Source organism: Arvicanthis niloticus, chromosome 23 (assembly GCF_011762505.2).
Source record: "Arvicanthis niloticus isolate mArvNil1 chromosome 23, mArvNil1.pat.X, whole genome shotgun sequence".
Classification (NCBI taxonomy): Eukaryota; Metazoa; Chordata; class Mammalia; order Rodentia; family Muridae; genus Arvicanthis; species Arvicanthis niloticus.
In genome coordinates, this window is record NC_133430.1 from 41,097,526 (window position 1) to 41,119,230 (window position 21,705).

General features: G+C 36.9%; 1 protein-coding gene and 1 non-coding gene across 2 annotated transcripts in view; one reads left to right on the forward strand and one right to left on the reverse strand.

Moving 5' to 3' along the window:
* The window catches only part of Kcnh5 (potassium voltage-gated channel subfamily H member 5), a 285,334-nt gene that overhangs the window by 179,351 nt on the left and 84,278 nt on the right, over nt 1-21,705 (forward strand). The window lies entirely within an intron of this gene.
* Nucleotides 13,245-13,370, reverse strand: LOC143437187 (U6atac minor spliceosomal RNA). The gene has a single exon (XR_013106802.1). It is a non-coding gene; the product is annotated as a U6atac minor spliceosomal RNA (small nuclear RNA).

The following is a 21,705-nucleotide window of genomic DNA, read 5'->3' on the forward strand; positions in this document are numbered from 1 at the left end:
TATTATAAGCAAATAGGAATGCTAATACTTTCTGTAATAATAATTTGGAACACTCAAGTGTGAATTTTAATTTCTCATGGCTTTTGTATAGTTTGAGAATTCTTCAGTACATTCTTTATATTACTGTTGGATAATATCATTACTTAAGCTTTGTACATGTCCTCTGATAGAAATGTTGTTTTTCTATGCTAATGTTGAGGAAGAAGCATATTATAGTTGAGTTAAGTCCAAATGACTCAAACATCTCTCTGGGAATAATACTAAACAGACTCTTTTTATTTTTTGCTGTATCATGTTGACATTACTTTAGTGCAACAGAGCCAGGCAGTGGTGGCACATGCCTTTAATCACTTTAAACACTTGGGAGGCAGAGGCAGGTGGATTTCTGAGTTCCAGGCCAGCCTGGTCTACAGAGTGAATTCCAGGACAGCCAAGGCTACACAGAGAAACCCTGTCTTGAAAAACAAAAACAAAAAACAAAAACTTTAGTGCAACAGAGAAGGCTAGTTTGTACTTCATTTTCTCAACACTTGGCCATTAGCTTCTGGGGAAGGTCATAAAGAATCATTTGATAGCTATAACAGATAAAGGAAAAGATGGAATGGTCGACATGACACCATGGTGACTTAGTAACTTGGCTTCATCTAGACTGCAAGCTTTGGGTCCCATCCTTCTGGGTCCATATCTCTGGGTGTGAAGAAATACAGCCACATTTCTGACTTAGGTGGCTGGAGCATGAAAAGGGGTCACATCATGTGTGCAGAGGGTAGACAGTAATAAGAGGGGTGAATCATTTTTTTCACAATGATGATGTCTTTTCTTCTCCAGTCATAAGCTACAAAGGTTGCCATATGGCTAGAATAATTTTTTTAGTCTTTACTTGACATTTAATGAGAGTACCGTTGTATTCAAATATACAGATGGGACATGACCTGCATCATAATTTAGACAGGCAACTTTTTATATATGTACACATTGATAACAAATATGTAAACATATTCTAGACTGTGAAGAAATGTTAATGAGTCAATCTTGGTGCAGACCATGTCATACTATGAGTTGGTGTCTCTATCTAACCTTTTATTTTATTCTGAGCTGCTGATGTGTCTGTTTTCAGACTTGACCCCAAACAGAGAAAATTCTCAGCAATGGTACCTGCTTTTGAGTGAATTCATTAGGTTTCTTAGAACTGGAGACATTTTTTAAAATTAAAGGTACAATTATGCAATCGGATTTTATAACTGCTTTACTTAAAATATGCCTTCTTTGCCTAGAGTTTCTCTTACTAATATTGCCATGGCTTGACCTTGCTGCTATTCTTAAAGAAATTATTTATTTTATTTTATTTTATTTTATGTGTACGTGTGTGTGTGTGTTTGTGTGTGATCCATGTGCATGCAGTGACAGTAAGGTCAGAAGAGGGCATCAGATCCACTGGAACTGGAGTTACAGATAGTTAAGAGCCCCCTTAAGGGTGCTGGGATCTGAACCTAGGCCTTCAATTCAAGTGTTCTTAACCACTGAGCCATCTCTTCAATCTGCCTGTGTTGTTGTTTATTATTTTCCTTCAATGGTTGTGTGACTTCCTTCTCTCTACCCACCTCCTATCTCTTTCTTCAGTTTTATGATAATGAATAAAAGAAGCCTATTTTGGTACTGGCTGATTTAAGGAATGATTTTATTCATTCTTCAAAAACAACATTTAGCTCTTTTACTTGTCATGCCAAATAACCATGGGCATCTTTGCCCAACACAACAGAAGGCAGAGAGAAGATGAATAAAGATGTAGGAGATAGATACCTTTAAATAGAGAAAATAATCACAATACAAGATAGTTCTCCTTCTAGTTGTGTTGCCCATCGATGCTCTGGAGCCCCTCTTGATGTGATTTTTTTGCATCAAGGAGAGTAACATATGGCTGGTAAGCTTGATGGTTTTCTCTAAACATTGCTTTTTACCTGGAATTTCTTCAAGCCCTTCAGTTAATTTTCTATTTTCTCACATTAGCAACTTCCCTCATTTCTTGGGCTCCCTCAAGGATACTTTTGATATCTTTAATTTCTTCCAGAGCATTCCAGATGATAGGAAGTATCAGTTGAAGAGGATGTGTGTAGCAGCAGATTTTATGAATAACAAAGTACCCTCCAATGTTTGTATCTGCATAGAAAATATTGTCAGGCTTTGTAAACATAGTTGTAGAGCGATAAATACAAATCAACACGTTTGCTCTTACATTACTTGGAATTAATGAAAAGAGAAAGGACAAGAACTATGGAGAAAAACATGATTGTAAGTTGTGTTGATGCTTGGGCTATAATACAGGCGCTAGGCAAGAGTCTGATGGGGACGATTAATCTAATTCAGTTTGGAAGGCTGTGTGGTAGAATTAGAAAAAAATGCATAATAGAATTTGGACAACAGAGATTGTTAGAAATAGAAACTTTGCTACCTTTCATAATCAAACTCAAATTACCTATGTGTTGATAGCCAAGCACCTGGTCTAAAGTTGGGAAACAGCAAAGAGGAGAAATGACCAAGATCTTAGGACTCTGTTAATTACTAATAAATTACCAGTTACCCATTATTATCTAGATATATTCAGCTAACTCTTCATGTTAGTTACAAATTTTACTCTAAATCCAATAACTATACTGCACGGTACAGCAACTTATTGGTACCTAAATCTGCCTAAATTTCTAGTACATAACTGCTTAGAATATATTAAAATCATATGGATCTTTTGGCTTTGAGGTCACAGTCAGGGACTCTGGCATATGCTTTGTGAGAGCCCAGACAACACACAGCATCAAGGATATATTTGTAACCAGAGAATATCACATCTCACAATAGTGAATTTGTTGGAATAGTGACAAAGTCCCTTTATAAAAAGTTGACATGTGCTGTTCCTGAAATGTGCCTTTTCAGGCAAAAAAAAAAAAAAAAAAAAAAAAAAAAAAAAAAATCTTGTGATTATATAACCATTTTATTTCTAAAAATGTTAATTTAATGGAAACAGATGACTTTTATATAAAATTGGAAGTAAGAACCAGAAAAAGGAGAAAGTACATTAAATCCCTCATAATCTCACTCCTTATAAAACTATATTCTGGCGCATTTAGTCTGTATGGCTTCACGAGCATCTGTGTGCTGTAAATATGTATGGGCTGAAGGGCCTGCATTTGAAATGCCTGAAATTGGGAAGCCCTTGGGCTTTGGGTGTGTTTTAGATTGGGGGTTTGTATCTACATAATGTAGTATCTATGAAATTCGTTTTGATGCCATGTACTTCTTGAGCATATAAACTAAAAGTAATCTTATGTAATGTTGTTAGTATGTCTGTGCTTTACTGCACCCCATCTCGTGAGTTCAAATGTAGAACTATTCAGTTGGTATATTATATTTCAAATTACCTTTTGTTTTTGTAACAGTTTGAATATATTTTGATTGTAGAATTTAAGATGGTCAACCCCTGTCGTGGAAGCTCTTTGTTCTTTTCTGTGGATATATATCAGTATATTTTATTTCCCTGTTATTGTACATTTAAGATTTTTGATTGTTACATTAATATAAACAACAGAAATGGGTGTTTCTGGAGCAAGGCTTTGCACACTTTATAGGCTATGTTATTTTTATGGTTATTTCTTCTAAAATATCAAATCAAAACTCTAAACAATAAATATTTGTGTATGTTCTTTTTAAGAATATCACTCTCAACACTTAGTATTGATCTTTCAATCATTGTAAAAATTAATAGACCAATAAGCAGCACATTTGATTTTCCCTTTCTTCTAACACATGCATATTGTAATTGTTGCCATTCAACACAACGGAAGCTAGGGTGCAAGTTTGTCTTGTTGAACCAATAAGTTTTTCTGGGTTACTTACAGAACCATAGGTTAGGGCTCATACATTTGTCTTAGTTGGGGTTATTATTGCTGTGAGAAAACACCATTACTAAAAGCAAGTTAGGAAGGAAAGGGTTCATCTGGCTTACACTTCCATAGCACTGTTCACCATTGAAGGGAGTCAGGACAGGAACTCAAAAAGGGCAGGAACCTGGAGGCAGGAGCTGATGCAGAGGCCTTGGAGGGTGCTGCTTACTGGTTTTCTTCCCGTGGCTTGGCTCAACCTTTTTCTTATATAAATCAGGACCACCAGCCCAGGATGGTAGCACATACATTGGGCTGTGCCCTTACCCATCCATCACTAAGAAAATGACTTACAGTTTTTTTTTCAACTGAGGTTTCTTCCTTTCAGATGACTCTAGTTTGTATCAAGTTGATATAAGACTAGCCAGCTCAAATGGATCATGTGCGTGACTTTATCAGCAAAATGCCCACCTTGCAGGCAGCTCTATCAGAGATACACTGCTTTTATAACCTGAGATTGTTGTCTGCTGGATTTTGTAACTTTCTTACTGTCCTCAGTCTTCTGAAACTCTTCTCTCTCCAGAAGGTAATGTTTCAGTTCAAGGGAGACAGCTACATTTACTTCACACCAAGCATCAGTCTGTGGTAGACCAGCATGTCTTGTCATACCTTAACTGTTCCTGTTTTACATGTATTACTCTTCAGAGTAAGCTCTTTCTATCTTAGCACTAACCACTATCCTGTGGCTACTTAAATGTCTGGATAGTATTGCTCAACATAGTCTCGGAGCTAAGCTCTGCAATGGAGGCCATTTGAAACCGTGTCTAGCTGCTGAGGTGAGGCTTGGGAGATGTAGTTGGTGATCTCACACACATCCCTTCTAATACAGACCAATGTGAAGATCTAAGGCCTCCACTCTGGGAGTAAAACCAGACACTGCGGATGGAATACAATGTGTAAGAGACTCCATCGGCAGCGAAGAATCTCGGGTTCTAGTACACTAGCCTCCCACTATAATTTTCAGATGATGAGTCAAACTCTAGTGAAAAAAAGAGTGGGACTGCATATTCTTTAATGATCTTTTCTATGGCTTGTAAGATTAAAAAATAAGTACACTTGTTGAGAATATCTTACGCGAAATAAATGTAGTTTACTCTTAGTATCCAGGAAAAAATCAGAAAGCTGGGTTTAAATTAATAGTTTAGTATTTTAACATTTGTAGCAAACTCCATCTTGACAGCAAATGAGGAATTAATGGGAAACCTCCTGGGGAAAACCAGTCACTGTTGAAAGAAACAGAGCAGTCCAGTCACTGGCCTCCAGCCAGCAGCTTTGATTACAATCCCTTTCTCTGAAGACAGTTTAAAATTACAGTGCATATAGAGACTGCCTATCTAATCTAGTCATTATTTTACTTCAGAGCCATTTGCAAAGTCTTAAGTCAATGGCCATATAATTTTAGCATATTTGTAATAGCATGTAATTAAATAAATCATAGAGTGCAGCATGATTAGAAGTTTGTCATGTATTCAGACCTTCTCAACACAGTTGAATGTCTCTCTTCCATACAATAAGGAAGCGAGCCAGAACAGCTCCTTGAGCTCTGTGTGCTTTGTGCTGTGAGTGGCCGCACACCATTATCACTGGAGTTTCTTAGAAAAATTTAACTGGTCCATGGCTGCATAACTTTGTAACATACTTATACATGGCTGAAGAATAAACTAGAAAATTCTCTTCAAAGCTGGTAAGATTATCTTAATACTGAAAGCTGAGACCTGACAGGAAGTTTAAATAATTCACAAATTCTTAGGAGGCATTGTGATTTACTTTGGAGACCCGTTTCCCTATTCTGGTACTCAATATCATTTAGCATCTGTCTACATTCAGCACATTATTAAGTTTTTGGGATGATAATGGTGACTATGAGACAGCTCCTGCCACGAAGCACTCACTCTCCATTGGGGAATGATCAAATAAAGCTTCATCCTTGAACCTCCCAGAACTAGTTTTATCATTATGCCAACAGTACTGGCCCACAGTGGGACAGTACCTGGAAGAACGCAGCTCAAGAGTCAACTGTACTTTTTATGGGTCTCCACACTGTGGAAGCAGGTGTGTTTTTGACTCTTTTGCCTGCTCTTGGGACTCTTCCCCTCTTATTGGGCTGCCTGGTCCAACCTCACTGTGAGGGCTTTTGCCTTGGCTTATTTTGTTTGGTCATGCTCAGTTGTTGTCTTTTGGAGGGCTGCCCTTTTCTGAAGGAGGAAGAATGGAACTGGGGAAGATGGGAGATGGAGGTAGGTGGGAGGAGTGGAGGGAGGGAAGCCTGTGCTGAGATGCATTGTATGAGAGAAAAATCTATTTTCAATTAAAAAAAGAAGGAACAGGTTTTATTTGTGAATGTATATGCATATACATATACGCATATAATAACAATTAGTGAAAAAGAGGCCATGAATTTGAAGGCGAGTGGGAAGGGGTATTTGGGAACACTTGGATGGAGGAATGAAGTAATGCCACTTTATTGTAATCTTAAAAATAAAATAAATAGGAAGTTAAAAAAAAAAAGAGCAAGAAAGGCCAGCTTCAGAGAATGCTGATGTAATTCTTCTTAGTGTTATATATTTTTTCCCTTCAGTCATGATGATAAATGCTCCATATGGTCCTACAGTCCCCATTCTAATGAGAGGGAGGGAGGGAGGGAGGGAGAGAGAGAGAGAGAGAGAGAGAGAGAGAGAGAGAGAGAGAGAGAAAGAGAGAGAGAGAGATTGTAAAATAAATTACCAAAGATGCCAGAGCTAAGTGGCCAAATCAATTTGATTCTGATTTCTAGAGTTCCCACGCTACAGTTCATGCTTCAGGCCTTCCATCACCTGCTCACTTGTGTACTTCATACCTAGTAGGTCCCAGATAATACAGCAGGCACAGGAGATGAACCTGAGAAACACAAAGCATCATCTTTGCCATCATGAATCTTGTAAGAGTGTGTGTGTGTGTGTGTGTGTGTGTGTGTGTATCTGTGTTTGTGTGTGTGTAGGCTTAAAAAGATAATAGCATATATAATATTTTACAGTTCCTCAAGCAAGTCTTGAATGATTTCTGCATTGTTCTCCTTTGTGGTAGCGGGTTTTTTTCTGTTAATATTTTCCCCCCTTAACACATAGAGGAATGGTCTTCACTCACACTGATAATGAGGGAAATATAATATTCATAATGCACTGTGCTTTGGGATACAGGAAAAATATTAATCCTTATGAACATATTATAGTTACATGATCTCTGATTGCTACTTTGCAAGTGTTCTCAAGTCAAGTAATAGCTATGATTGTAATAACTTTTATTTCTAATTTCATTAATGCATAAAAGATATGTATTTTATTGAGCTGAATTGGTCTAATTACAACTGGGAACAATGACGCCTGGAATTTTAGCAAGCTTATCTGGCTAATTTGGAATGAATATTAGATTAATATTAGCATTTTTTGCAATATTGAGGAAATGTTCATATACTCATATTAGTGTTATGCTTAGAAAAAAGCTGCTTGTATTTGTATAATTAGTATGGAACATTTACAAATACATGCAAATATTATTTTCTTGAATTCCCTCAAGAAATTAAGTTCTTTTTTAAAAAATGTAATTTAATGAACCAATTGCTGAGTATCATGAAATCATAGTCAAGCCAACAAGCATATTGTACTCTACGAGGAAGCAGCCAACAACACTATTAATAATGGCCTCACAAGCAAACCTGTTATTCGTGCAAACCATAGGGCAAAACACACACAAAAAAAATGGTTTGGATTTGACATCAACATTTGGTAGAATTTTAAAACTCATATTCTTGATGTTACATTTATCTGTAAGTTATTTGGAGAACTGAATGTATTAAACGCCCCCTAAAATCTTTGGTTGGCTTTATGAGGGTTATTACAAACATTTAAATGTAGCAGAGATAAAAGTGAATGAGCAAATAAACAAAACCCTCCAAAAAAAATTTGGTTTCTTGCCATTGCATTTCTGAGTATTTGAGAAGAGACCAGTGAGCTGACAGGGAAATCATGTCACTGACATCACAAGCTTGATTTTCTAACTTAAGGTTGTTACTTTAGACTCCGGCTTTGGACTTTTGTTTATTAGACAGCTAGTACTGACACAGCAGCTAGTACTGACACAGCGGCTGGTACTGACACAGCAGCTGGTACTGACACAGTAGTTATCTCACAGTAGGAAGTTTCCTAATTCTCTAAGGCTCATTCTTCTCTACACAAATTTTAAAGAAAAAGTTAAGAAAAGTCTTTGAAACAGTATCACTTATTTTCCTTAAAATCTTTGTAAGAATATTATATATTATATTATTATGGAAGACAAGTACTTTCTCACACAAAATTTGTTAATGAACTTCAATGTGTCTATTTCATAACAAAATAGGAACTCCACAACAGAGAAAGTTATGACACTTTAAGGATAACCTCTTAACATAGTAACCAAATATTTTTCCCCTTAGGATTGTGCACATTTATGCTGATTTATATGCAAAATTACAGACTTCATAAAAAACTAAAATCAATAAAGAATGAGATACTGAAACACACATAAGCAAGCACACATACACATAGAGGGGAAGCATGGGACATGGCAGAACTGTCCAACCACCCGGAGTGCCGTTGCTATGAATTTGGTCATATGGATCTTTAGATTCTCTTGGCAGATGAATTTAAAAGAGAAATGCTGTAGTCTATTAAAGGACTGAATACATTTGTCCAGGTATAGCTAGCTTTTATCTTGCAATTGATTCTAAAAAGGATTTGGCTTTATGGAGATTTCTGCTTATAACATTATTAAGGATCAGTAAACATCTTCTATAAAAGAGCAGATAGAAAATACTCAGGATTTTGTGGCCATGTGGTCATGTGCTCAACTTTGCCAATGAACATGAGCAGAGCCATAGACAGCATGCCAATAAATGAATATCATTGTATCCCAGGAAACATTATTCATGGGCACATTAGTCCAAATTAAGTGTTTTCTCAACACCATAAAGTATCATTTTTCTTTTGATTTATATCTTTTAAAAGTGTAAAATCTATAAATCATTCTTTGTTCCCTGGACATGCACATACAGGTGGCAGCCCATATTTGTTCCTCAGGCTGCAGTTTCCTGACCTCATTCTTAAATGGATGGCTTTCTGCCGTCTTATCAGATATCTACCCTATTTAAAGTTGCAGTGTCTGCCATCTCAAAAGTCTTTTTTATTCGTTTGGCTTTAGTTTTCTTCACCGGCTTGTCATCACTTGAGGATTATAGATGAAGTTCACTTTTAACATTTGATTCAGACTACATATTCCACGTGGGCATGTATTTGTCTCTTCTCAATTCACTGTTGAATATGTTGCATGCAGGACACTGCTCAGTAAACCGTAGGCATTCAATACGTATTTATTCTTCCTGTGGTTATAGTTCTATATTTCACAAGATATATAAGCTTAGAAGCCATTAGTATGTAAAACACATGACGTTCCTAAGTGTAATAATTCAGATTTACAAACTAGCCAGTGGGAGAGGGACCAAGCTCTGAGCTACTCTGCATTTAGATGACAAACGGATGAGAAAGAGCCCGGGAAGATGATCAGAGACATCTGGGTAAAATGCACAATTATTTGATTGAGTGGAAGCCAAGGCAGAAAGTGAGCAACTCTCCTGAAGTTTTGTAACAGATAAATAAAATATAATGGAAAGCATCCTATTAGGACTTTGCCTCCGGGTTACAAGTGAGCCTGATGAAGGAGATTCATTAGGGTGCTGGCGATAGATGCCACCCTGGAGTGAGGTAAGGTGCATGGTGACATAATTAAGATAGTGTGGTTTCATCATGAGGATGATCATATCAACATATGAGAATGGCCCAAGGTGATCCTAAAAATAACTGCAAACACATGTGATGGGCAGATCTGCAGGAGAGGAAAGAGCAGTCGAAAATGTTAAAGGGATGGATGGTTAGATATGTTAGATTTTTTTTTCTTTTTTTTTAATTTTTTTATTTTTATTTTTTTTATTAGATATTTTATTTACACTTCAGATGGCATCCCCTATCCCCATTCCCCACCCCACCCCCCTTAGGAAACCCCTATCCCATGCCCCCTTTTCCTTTTTGCATTTATACATTTTTTTTAAAAAAAAATGTTAATCATAGGCTTTATAAGTTTGGAATTGTTCAATCAGAGGTGTAACCCACTGACCGACCTAGATATAACAACTATCTTTGACTGGTGGAGATACGTGAATATCTGCCTCCCTGTCTCCCCCCTCTTTCTCTCTTTCATCACCTAGCTTCTCTTCTCCTTCTTCTTCTCCTCTTCTTACTCCTTTTCTTCCTCTCAGTACTCCTCCTACCTTATCTCCTCCTACACATCAGCCTTCCTGTTAAAATGAAACTTTTCTCTCAAAATACAATTAGAGCATAATTATGCCAAATTGTACCAGTGAGGTACAGGATAGTCCTAATACCCAGTCCATCCTTTTGTTGACTAACCAGCTCCTCTGTCATCTATTCTAACTAGAACATTTAGTTCTGAACCTGGCTTTAGGATGAATGTCAGCTGACGACCATCCACTCAAATCTTTTCTCTTAAGGTCAATAGCTATATGTTTTCAACCCCATCAGAAATCCAGAATGACTGAGTTAACTATAATTGTGGGAAGCACAAATCGTAGTTTCTAAAACTTAGCCAATTTATAGAGACCTCTGACCACCTGGACACTCGCTCTACTTCAAAACGTTGGAGCATCTGTTCTTCTGCCTTCTGGCCCAGGATCATCTGACAGACCTTAGTGCTGCAGAATTATTAAGGGCTGATTACTCTGTCTAGGCAGATATAATCAGTCGACTATTCTGCAAGTGTGTCCTTTTCTGGACAGTAATTTGTCTGTAGAAGGAAAGTGGCAATTCTTGCCTAGTGGCTGTCTCACCACAACTGGAGTAACTCCAAGGATGCTCAATTTCTTCTTAGAATTCAATATAGGAAGCTGTCCGGAGCAGACAGGTCTCTAATGAAAATGAACATTAATACTGAAATGTTTGTCATGTCAATTCTAAGGATTTCTGATGTTTTGAAAACCAGCTATCCATGTAAGGTAATCTGGACTGTTGCCTGTAAACTCCACTCAGCTATTTCTAAATAAAACATAGAGAACACCCTTATAATAAACTCCAAGTCATGAATTTGCTATAGTCCCTTAACTCACAGGCTGACCATCTCAAATCAGTTAAAAAAAAGTTAAAGAAGGACTGGGTCTAAGCTTTGTATTCCTAAATGTGTTATACTGGTACAATGCCTATGAGAGTAACAATATTCATCTCACTCTTATATCACTAAGAAGCTCATGCCAATGAAAACCTTAAAATTTGTAAACAAAGTAAATTGGTGCCATTTAAGAGTTTATATCTTCATCTTGATATTAATTATACAGATTTCTACTAATAGGTTATGGCTATGCAATAAACCCTAGCTAATCCTCTTTATTCCGACAAAACCACTACTTTTCCCTAGAGAGACAGCCCAACATTTACCACCTTAGTCCCCAAGCCCAGGGAATAGGGGCGCTGACTCTTCATTAGCTTCTTCAAGCTGATTATGGGCGTTGAGATATTAGAAGAGGAGTGGGGGGGGGAGCAAATTGACAATCCTCTGATGCTGTGTCTTCGCTGCCTCCAGATGGAATTCCCAGACCTCAGAGGTTTGAGCAAGTCTGCCCAGCTTGCTTGTTGAGTAGATACACCAAGGCTGATCATTCTGCAATATACAATTCTCAAAACAAATTTTAGTATCAAGATAGTTTTTTTTTTAAGAGGGCTGACATTTTATTAAGAATGTTGGTTCTACCCGCTTTTCTATTTTTTCCGCTCTTTTATTGGATATAATATTTACATTTCAAATTTTATCCCCTTACCATATTTCCCCCACCACCCAGGAACCCCTTATCCCATCCCCCCTCCTCCTGCTTCTATGAAGGTGTTTATCCACCTACCACCAGCCCCCCTCCCCACCCTCAGATTCCCCCCCCCCCTCAGTGCTCAGCCTTCAGGGTACCATTGACCTTGTCTCCCACCTATGCCCAAAAAGGCCATCCTCCCCTACATATACTGCTGGAGTCATGAGTCTCTCTATATGTGCTCCTAGGCTGGTGGTTTAGACCCTGGGGAGCTCTGGCTGGTTGGTATTGTTGCTCTCCTCACGGGGCCACCAGCCCTTAAGGTTCCTTCAATTTACTCTCTAACTCCTCCATTGGGAACCTTTGATCAGATTAATGGATAGCTGTGGGTATCTGTCTCTGGGTATGTCCGACTCTGGGAGACCTCTAAGGAGACAGCCTTATCAGGCTGCTGTCAGCTTTCCCATCCTGACATCCCTATCAGCGTCTATTTTTGGTGACTGCCCATGGAATGAATACCCAGATGGAATGGTCTCCCTACAACACCCCCTTCAGATTCTGACCCACACTTTGTGTTCATATTTGCTCCCTTGGGTATTTAGTTACTCCTTCTAAGAAAGACCTAGGCATCCTCACTTGTTCTTTCTTCTTCATGAGCTTCATGTCGTCTGGTAGTTGAATCTTTGTTGTTTCAAATTTTTGGGCTAATCTCCGCTTATCAGTGAGTAAATACCATGTGTGTTCTTTTGTGATTGGGTTACCTCACTCAGGATGATATTTTCTAGTTCCATCCATTTACCTAAGAATTTCTCAAATTCATTATTTTTAATAGCTGAGTAATATTCCATTGTGTAAATGTACCACATTTTTTTGTATCCATTCCTCTGTTGAAGGGCATCTGGGTTCTTTCCAGCTTCTGGCTATTATAAATAGGGCTGCTATGAACATAGTGGAGCATATGTCTTTGTTATTTGTTGGGGCATTTTCTGGGTATATGCCCAGAAGTGGTATAGCTGCATCCTCAGGTAGTGCTATGTCCAATTTTCTGAGGAACCGCCAGACTGACTTCCAAAGTGGTTGTACCAGCTTGCAACCCCACCAACAATGCAGGAGTGTTCCTCTTTCTTCACATCCTCGCCAGCATCTACTATCACCTGAGTTTTTGATCTTAGCCATTCTGACTGGTGTGAGGTGGTATCTCAGTGTTGTTTTGATTTGCATTTCCCTGATGATTAAGGATGTTGAGCATTTCTTACGGTGCTTCTCGGCCATTCGAGTTTCCTCAGTTGAGAATTCTTTGTTTAGCTCTGTACCCCATTTTTAATGGGGTTATTTTGTTGTTTGGCGTCTAATTTCTTGAGTTCTTTGTAAATATTCGATATTAGCCCCCTATCGGATGTAGGATTGGTAATGATCTTTTCCCAATCTGTTGGTTGCCGTTTTAAAAACAGTGGTTAGATGCCACGAAGTAGGTGACAATGCCTTAACCGTATGTGTGTTGTTAGGCCCAAGGGCCTCTTCCATCCTTGTCAAGGGGAGTGCTAACCTTCTCTCCTTTCATACAACACTAGATTTTTTTTTTTTGGATCATGATAACAAATTCTGGACCATAAAACTCAAATACTATATACAGTAGTATTTTTAAAGAGATAGGATAAAAATTCTAAAAGTATGTAACCATAAAGGCCTACGTATAGCTAAAGCAATCTTCAAAACCAATAGCAAACCTGGAGGACAAATGCATCCTAATTTCAAGATATGCCACAAAGGTTCAATAATTAAAATATATGACTCTGATATAATGATGCACATATAAAACAAAAGGGAAAGTATATATTCCGGAAATAAGTTTAAGCATAGCTGGGCGGTGTTGGCGCACACCTTTAATCCCAGCACTTGGGAGGCAGAGGCAGGCAGATTTCTGAGTTTGAGGCCAGCCTGGTCTACAGAGTGAGTTTCAGGACAGCCAGGGCTATACAGAGAAACCCTGTCTCGAAAATCCAAAATCCAAAAACCAAAAACCAAAAACCAAAAAAAAAAAAAAAAAAAAAAAAAAAAATGTTTAAGCATAAATAAGTCTAAGTGTGTGTGATTAACCGGGCTTTAAATGTAAACTGAAAGTTTCAAACTTCTAGAAAAAAGTAATAGTAGAAACACTTACCTTTGGGGTTGGTGATTCCTTGGCTAGAACACAAAGGTGCATGGGATAAAGCGAATTAGAGGAGGGTATATCTGCATCAAATGTGAAAGTATGTGCATAAACTACACAATAGACAGATAAGGGACCCATAAAATTAGAGAAAATATTTGAAAGCTATATACATTATTAAGGATTGAAATACAAAATGTTTAAGGATTCCTTAAATCTCATAGCAAAACCCACAGACAATTAAAAACTGAGCAAGAGATCTGAATAGACATTTTTTTTTAAAGACAACATACAAATCACCAACGTTTCAATTATATAGAAACTGTTCAATCATGAGGGAAATTTAAATAAAAGTTAAGGTAATCTACTACTTCCTGAGTATTAAGATGACTACTGTTAAGTAAAAACATAGCAGAACAAAACAAACAAGCAGCACCTGGAGACAGGTAGAGAAGAAAAACATTGTCAAAGATGTAATGAAAACAGTACCCTCTGTTCTGTTCGTGGGCTATAAAGTTATATACCCAATGACCCAAATTGGCTAAATGACAACAGAAAGACTGACAAATTTAACTGCTAAAATTAATATGAAAATGCAATCTGTAATCTAGGAAGAGACATTGGAACATATGTAACCAGTTACATATTAGCATAAACAGTATACAATAAATTTCTGAGAATTGCTAAGAAAAAATACAGATGATTTGATAGGAAAACAGGTTTAAAGATTTATTTTATTATCTATGTGTGTGTGCATACGTGCGTGAGTGTTTGTGTGTGAGTGTGTGTGTGTGTGCATGTATGTGTGGATGCACAAGTGTATATGTGTGTATGTGTGTGTTTGTGAGTGTGTGTATATGTGTGCATGTGTGTGTGTGGATGCACAAGTGTGTGTGTGTGTGCAGGTGAGTACAGATCCCTGTGAATTTAAGAGGCTTCAAATTCCTCAGGGACTGAAGTTAACAGGTAATTTTGAGCCTCCTGATATGGGTGTCGGGACTGAACTAGGTCCTCTGGAAGAGTAAGAAGGCTCTAATCCACTGGGTCACCTCCTCAGCTTTCTTTTTCCATTTATTTCGATGTCTGAGCCAATTCTATGTAAAAGAACAACACTGAAAAAATCATTGCCAAGCATAAGTTTCAACTTGGGAATGAGCGATTTGGTCTGCCCTTCCACAAACACTAAACCTTGTGATCTTAGTGTAGATATGGGGCTGCTAGTTATCCTAGTAGTTTTCATTCAAGTCCCTCAAAGCCTTTGGTTGTCTAGAATGTGGCACTTATCTCATTGATAATACACCATAAAATTTCTATTTGCCGAAATGTCTGTCTCAGCCAGTATATGAGAAGCTGCTGAATGCCGTGGTCATACTTGTATTGTCTGAAAGATAGGACATATTTCCAATATCCATGGGTGTCCATGAATGAGTTATCTATTCATTGGTCAATTTATTCAGGCTTATATTCACCTGAATAAATCAGTAAGTGAACAAATAAGTATATCAACTGATAGGATGAAAATAATTCCAGTTTGGTTTATAATCCACTTAAAAGAATCTCCTCGATCTCAGTCAGTGGAGGAGCTATTTTCTCTTCTTGATTCACCTTCCTCAGTGTGTTTAGTCAGCTTGCTGTTGCTGACCAATTAAGATAAACAAAATGCCTGAGAGGAAGCTTACAAAGTGGGCAGATTTTCCTCAGGCCACAGTTTCAGAAGGGGAGCTCTCACCATGGAGTGCTTTCAGTGACAGCTGTCTTTAACCAAGTTAGATCTCATAATCATGTGTCGGGGGCTCCATGTGTGAAGAATGCCTGCTGATCTTGGCTTACCAGAGACTCTAGTCACTTGGGAAGCTACCAATTACTTTCTGCGAAGGCCCAGATAGGAGAATTCTATCTTTTCTTTCTTTTTGTTTTGAGATGCATGCAACTCTAAGATATAAATGAAAGGGTTCTCAGGTTCTCCACACGGCACTCTCCTGCACAACTAGGAAGTCAAAATTAATATATGTCACTAACACTATTCAGATCCAACAGTCTTATGATGGCTTCTCCCTCTTTCTCCTCCTCTAATCTCTTTAGCTCTGTCATTCAAGAATGCTATCTTCAAGGAATCCTATAAGCTTATTCCAAAATTCATATGTTAAGTTTCAAGACCTAGAAGAACTAAGAGGTTGAGGTCACTATCTGGATCATCACCCACTATTCTCCTCAGTTCTACTCAAGCTGTGGTATATGGCAGTGCTTCCCTCCTCCATATTTTTGAGTGCAATCCCATGATACAGATTCACCACAGTTCAGGTACTCACTGACTGACAGGAATTGTGCTGTTTCCTGTTTGGAGATATTACACTAGAGTGTCTATAAACATTTATTTCTTGTTATGTTGTATAAAACAATTATTTCTTTCTCTTGGGATGATGCTCAACACTGTAATTGCTAGGTCACATTACCAGCTAGGAAGCTGACATGTTCTTTTTTAAAGTGACTGTGTCATTCTGTATATCCACTGGCAGTATATGGGACACACTTCCTTTGATAATCTCTTAGAGAATCAATATTTCCTGTCTAGGTGAACAGTAAAATAATGTGTTTAATTTGTGTTTTCCTAATGGCTGTTTGTATTGAACATATTTTCTTGTTTGTGTATTTATTTGTTATTTCCAGTGAAATATCTGTTCATGTGTTTTGGCCACTTTACAGCTGGATTATCAATAAATGTTTGACAGTCCTTGTGCATTTTACATACAAGTCCCTTGGTGGGTATGTGGTTTGTAAGTATTTTTCCAGTCTGTAGTTCGTCTTTTCAATCTTTTACAACATATTTTCACAGCACAAAAGATTTTCATCTTGTGGAGAAATTTTTTTTTTTTAAGAAAAGAACTCTGTTTGGCCTTAGATTCTGAACATATTCTGCTATGTTACCCCCACCCAGAAGATTTTTAGCCCAGTTTTAAATTTTATTAAGTCATTTAAAAAAAAAACTTTGAATTAGCATTTGTAAGATATGAGGTTCAATGGGATTTTTGAAGGGTGGTTCAATAATGTCCAGTTGCCCTGTTTCCTCTTGTTGAAAGTTTATCTGTCCTCCACTGAGCTCCATTTGAACCTTTGTAAAGAAGTGAATCGAACATATTTTTCTCAGTGTTTTTCATTCTCTTTTATTGACCTATATTTTTCTGCTAACCATATACTTTCTAAACCACTGTGGTATGTGCTCCCTTGCCACATAGTCATTCCCCTTGCTCTGTCACCCACCCCCAGTAGTCTTATCTCTTGTAGGTCTTGCAAATTAACATTTGAATTTAGAATAAGCTTGCTATGTTTGCAAACAGATGTCATGGGATCTCGGTGAAACTGAATTTATAGATTGACTTAGAGAGACTCTGTGTATTTACCACTTTGTATCTCCTAGCTTCTCGATGTGGCATGTCTTCATTGTTTTCGATATTCCTTGATTTCCTATCATTAGTACGTCATCATTTTAATAATATGGATCCATGCTTAGCTAGATTTTTATCTAAGGTTTTCATTTTCTTCAGAGCCACTGGGAATGGAAGCATGATTTTTTTCATTACTGTAAGTTAATTTTGATGTAGCTTTTTGAATGCTTCTTTGATACCAGGCTGTCACCTATTGTTTTTCTTTATATGTCAATATGTCACCTGGAGTGGCATGTCTATTCATCTCCTGTGTTCGATCAGCCATGGCAGAAATGAGATTATGTTCACAGGACTTTAGTCGAATTCTTTGAGGCTTTGAGAGGCATTTGAGAGCTTCTGTCACATGTAAATCCTGCACATTGGTGACAGCTTCTCCTCATGGAGCATTCTTACTTATTCCAGTACTCATGGCTATTTTCTTGGAGATGAAATTGTGACAAGTTTGATTTCTAAGGAAAAAAATGGTATTATGGACATGTCTAGTTTCTCAGCTGGGAAGGCACTGATGACAAATTCTAGCATAAATAATTTATGAACTCAATTCAAGCCCAGCTTTTTTCCCCTCAAACTTTGTAACGTCACAATGCTGTTTCCAAACGATGATCGTTTAGTATTTAGGATATTGACTACTAAAAATTACTTCAAAAGAATTTTTTAAACTTAAAAAAAGGTGACTATTCTACTAAATAGGATTCTGCATGTAAGAAAAGTTTGGTTCCAGAAAATATTCTATTATCTGGTCACCATGATGTCACCATAATGTCACCATAATTGCTAAGGCAATGACTCAGTAACTATCGGAGTTTAGTTCTTATTTTCACATCTTATCAATGACATTGACAAAATCTGAATTCAAACAGGTAGCCCTGAATTGTTAATAAAAATTGTCATTTACAAATTACTTAAGAAAACAATGCTTCAGCTACACACAGTGAAGACGGGCTTTATAACTGCAAAGTTAATTAAACAACTATAAAATGATCTTATTTTCCACTTAATTTAATCTGTGTGGCCATCTCGTTGATTTTTCCTTTTTGACTTAAGCTCCTCCCCCTCCCCACCCCCACCCCCCGCACCTTCAGGTGACATCTATTATTTCCCTGGAAGCTAGATTTTTGTTGCAAAAAGGAAGTTTTCCTTTATAAATGTGGATGCTTAATAAGTTTGTACTGGTTTTCTGGTAAAAGAGATAGGCAACATGCATCAGAAATGATCTGGAACTATTTTTGATATAAACTCATGTATTCCACTTGTAATGCACACTATATGTGTAACTATATGCACATATAGTTATAGAATAAAATTAGATACTCAAGCCCTTTAAACATGCTAGTCTACAAATAGCATGACTTAATTTTGAACCAATCGAGTTAATGGTTATGTTTCTTTGTATTGGATAATGTGTGCAATGATATGTCATATGACATTTTGACATAGAAAAGTTACAGACAGATGCACATACACACATACATTTAAATCACACATAGGTAGACTAATGCATTCTATTTATTTACTTAAATACCATGTAAATGTTACTGGGGTCAAGATGTAAAAAATGTATTGACATTTAAATTTTCTTCAGTGCCTTATTCTTTCCTTTAAAATGACTATCTTAAAAATTGAGAAATCACTTATTATGAAATTCACAGCTCAATGGTTTTTTAAGTATATTCACAAGATTCTACAACTGTTAGCAGCATCTGATTCCAGAATATTTTCATCATTTCCTTTTGGGGATAGCTATCCATCACTGTTTTGAAACTGACAGCAACAACTTCTTGTCTCTGTGGATTTATATATCTTGGACCTACCATATAAGCAGAATAATATAATTTGTTCTCTATGATTCCCTTCTTTTACTTACCAGGTTTTCAAGGTTTGTTTATGTTGTGGCATGTTTTAGTATTTAATTTCACTTATAACTGAATAATATATTGTACACATGCACCACTTTTTAAATCACCTAATCAGTTGGTATGTATTTGGTTTGTTTCCTGTAGTCACTTTTGGGACAGTGAACTTTGTATAATTGAACACACACAGGATTTTCTAGCATTGAACCATGTGACTTTGATGAAGGCTGTCAGATTACATAGCTGATGGACACTGGAGCTGGTTCTAATTTTAGACTATTGCTGGCTGACAATCTCTTATCTGAAATAGTTGGGGATGGATGTATTTCAGATTTTTAGAACTGGTTAAATTTTGCTATTTTCCATAGATTTTTACCACCTGAGTTTCTATCATTTGAAACCTGAAATTTCAGACCATGAAACCATTATGTCCAGATTCAAATAGTTTCAGGTCTTTAAATATTTTGGAGTATTAGTTTTTTAAATTGGGGATGTTTGGAACCTTGTATGACCAAAGGCAGCATGAAATCGTTGTGTATGACTTCCTGGAAGCCTATTTATACCCCATGTACCTTGAGCAGGATTGATGGGTTGCAGTATGGTAGATGCTTAGTATTATTGCAACTGGACAGAGTTCTGAAAAGGTATACCATTCTACATTTAGTTCAGACTACATGAGATTCCTGCTTGCTCCATCTTCTCCCTGAGACTTGGTATATTGTCATTTTTTAACATTATAACCAAATTAATTGATGCCCTGATATATTATTTTGGCTTAAATGCATATTTTCCAGACTTAATGACTTTAGCACCTTTCAAACTATTTTCCTTAGCAATTTGAATTTTTAATTATTTTAGTTTATTGAGAAATAGTTGACAACCATCTACATTTAAAATGTAAGACATGATGCTTAGATGTGTATGCACCGTGTAGAGTGAGTACCATGACAAATGCAATTATAGTATCCATTTGTATTAATCCATATCTGTGGCCTCACCTGGTCACTGCCTGTGCTAGGTATACTAAAGATTAGCCTCTTAGCAAGTTACAAGATATACAATACACTATAGTGTATATCCACCACACTATTATGTCTCTAGTGCTAATGAATTTGATGACTGAAAGTCTGTTTCTTTTACAAAATTTTAAATAATGTTTTAATAACAATGTATTTTGGTTGTAGTCATCCCTTCTCTCCCATTTTCTCACAGATATACCCATCTTCTGTTTTAAAGACTATCAATTCTAATTTGTGTTGTCTAAATACTCTTGAGAGTGGGCCCATCCTATGTGTGTGGTCGCCCTCTCACGAATTACACAGTTAAGGTAGTTTTTCAACATTTTCCCATTTCTTGACTGCACAGCATTAAGTACCACCTTTCTACTGCTTCTGAATTTGAGTTCCTTTTGATATTTCACAACCAAATGATATCGTGCTGCACTGATTTGCATGTGTCTGATTTACTTCACTTAATGTCTTCATGGTTCATATCATAATTGTCACAGTTTCCTATAGTTGTAAGACTAGTCCAATGTGTTTGTGGTTTTGTGCTTACATATGCAAACACACATACACTTATATGAGTACATGTTATCAGAAAATACCACACAGACAAAGTGAGTCATTTTTTAGGCTGAAATTATAAAGAACCAATTCTTGAGAGCAGTGAGGCAACACTAAGGACGGTAACGAGAGTGACTGGTGTGAGAAGTGAGTAGACATTCTCAGAAGCAAACGTGATCAAGGCACATCATTCCCAGACATCTAGTTAGAAGAGGAAGGGAGTAAGGAAACCATGGCACTCCTTGAATAACAGCAAGTAAGTCTGCAGAAACAGTAGCAAGTCTTCATGAACTAAAGGTGCAGGGAGAATGTGAGAAAAGGCCTTTCGTTTTTTTTTTTTTTTTCAAAACACTTTATTTATCAATATTTGTATAAACATATATACTCATACATGTATACATATATAAACAATAATTAAATAATACGATGCATTTAAAAAGCATGGGGTGTTGGGAAAAGTGGGAGGAAGGAGAGAAAGGAGAAAACTATGCAAATACAGTGTTCATATATGAAATTCTCAAAAAGGAAGCCAGTTTTTTAAAATGTCCAACAGATTAACTAGCATTTTACAATATGAAAACAAATATGACCCGTAATTATGTTAAAGGACATTTTAACTCACTACAAACTTTGAAGTTTAAAATAAGATCAATAAATAATTACTTTACCCAGCATACTAACAAAAACCACAATAATGTTTTATAATTCAAAGTATTTCTGAGAACAAGAAAATAGATTGTCAGGAGCTAAGTCAGCAGAACCAGGGGTACACTGTGTGTGTGTTTTTTTTTTATCAAATCATAATTTTTACTTTTTAACATGGGTGTTATAAACACAAAAATGCAAGATGTGGGGAAGGGAATGACACAGGAGCATAGGTGTTCAGGGGGAGT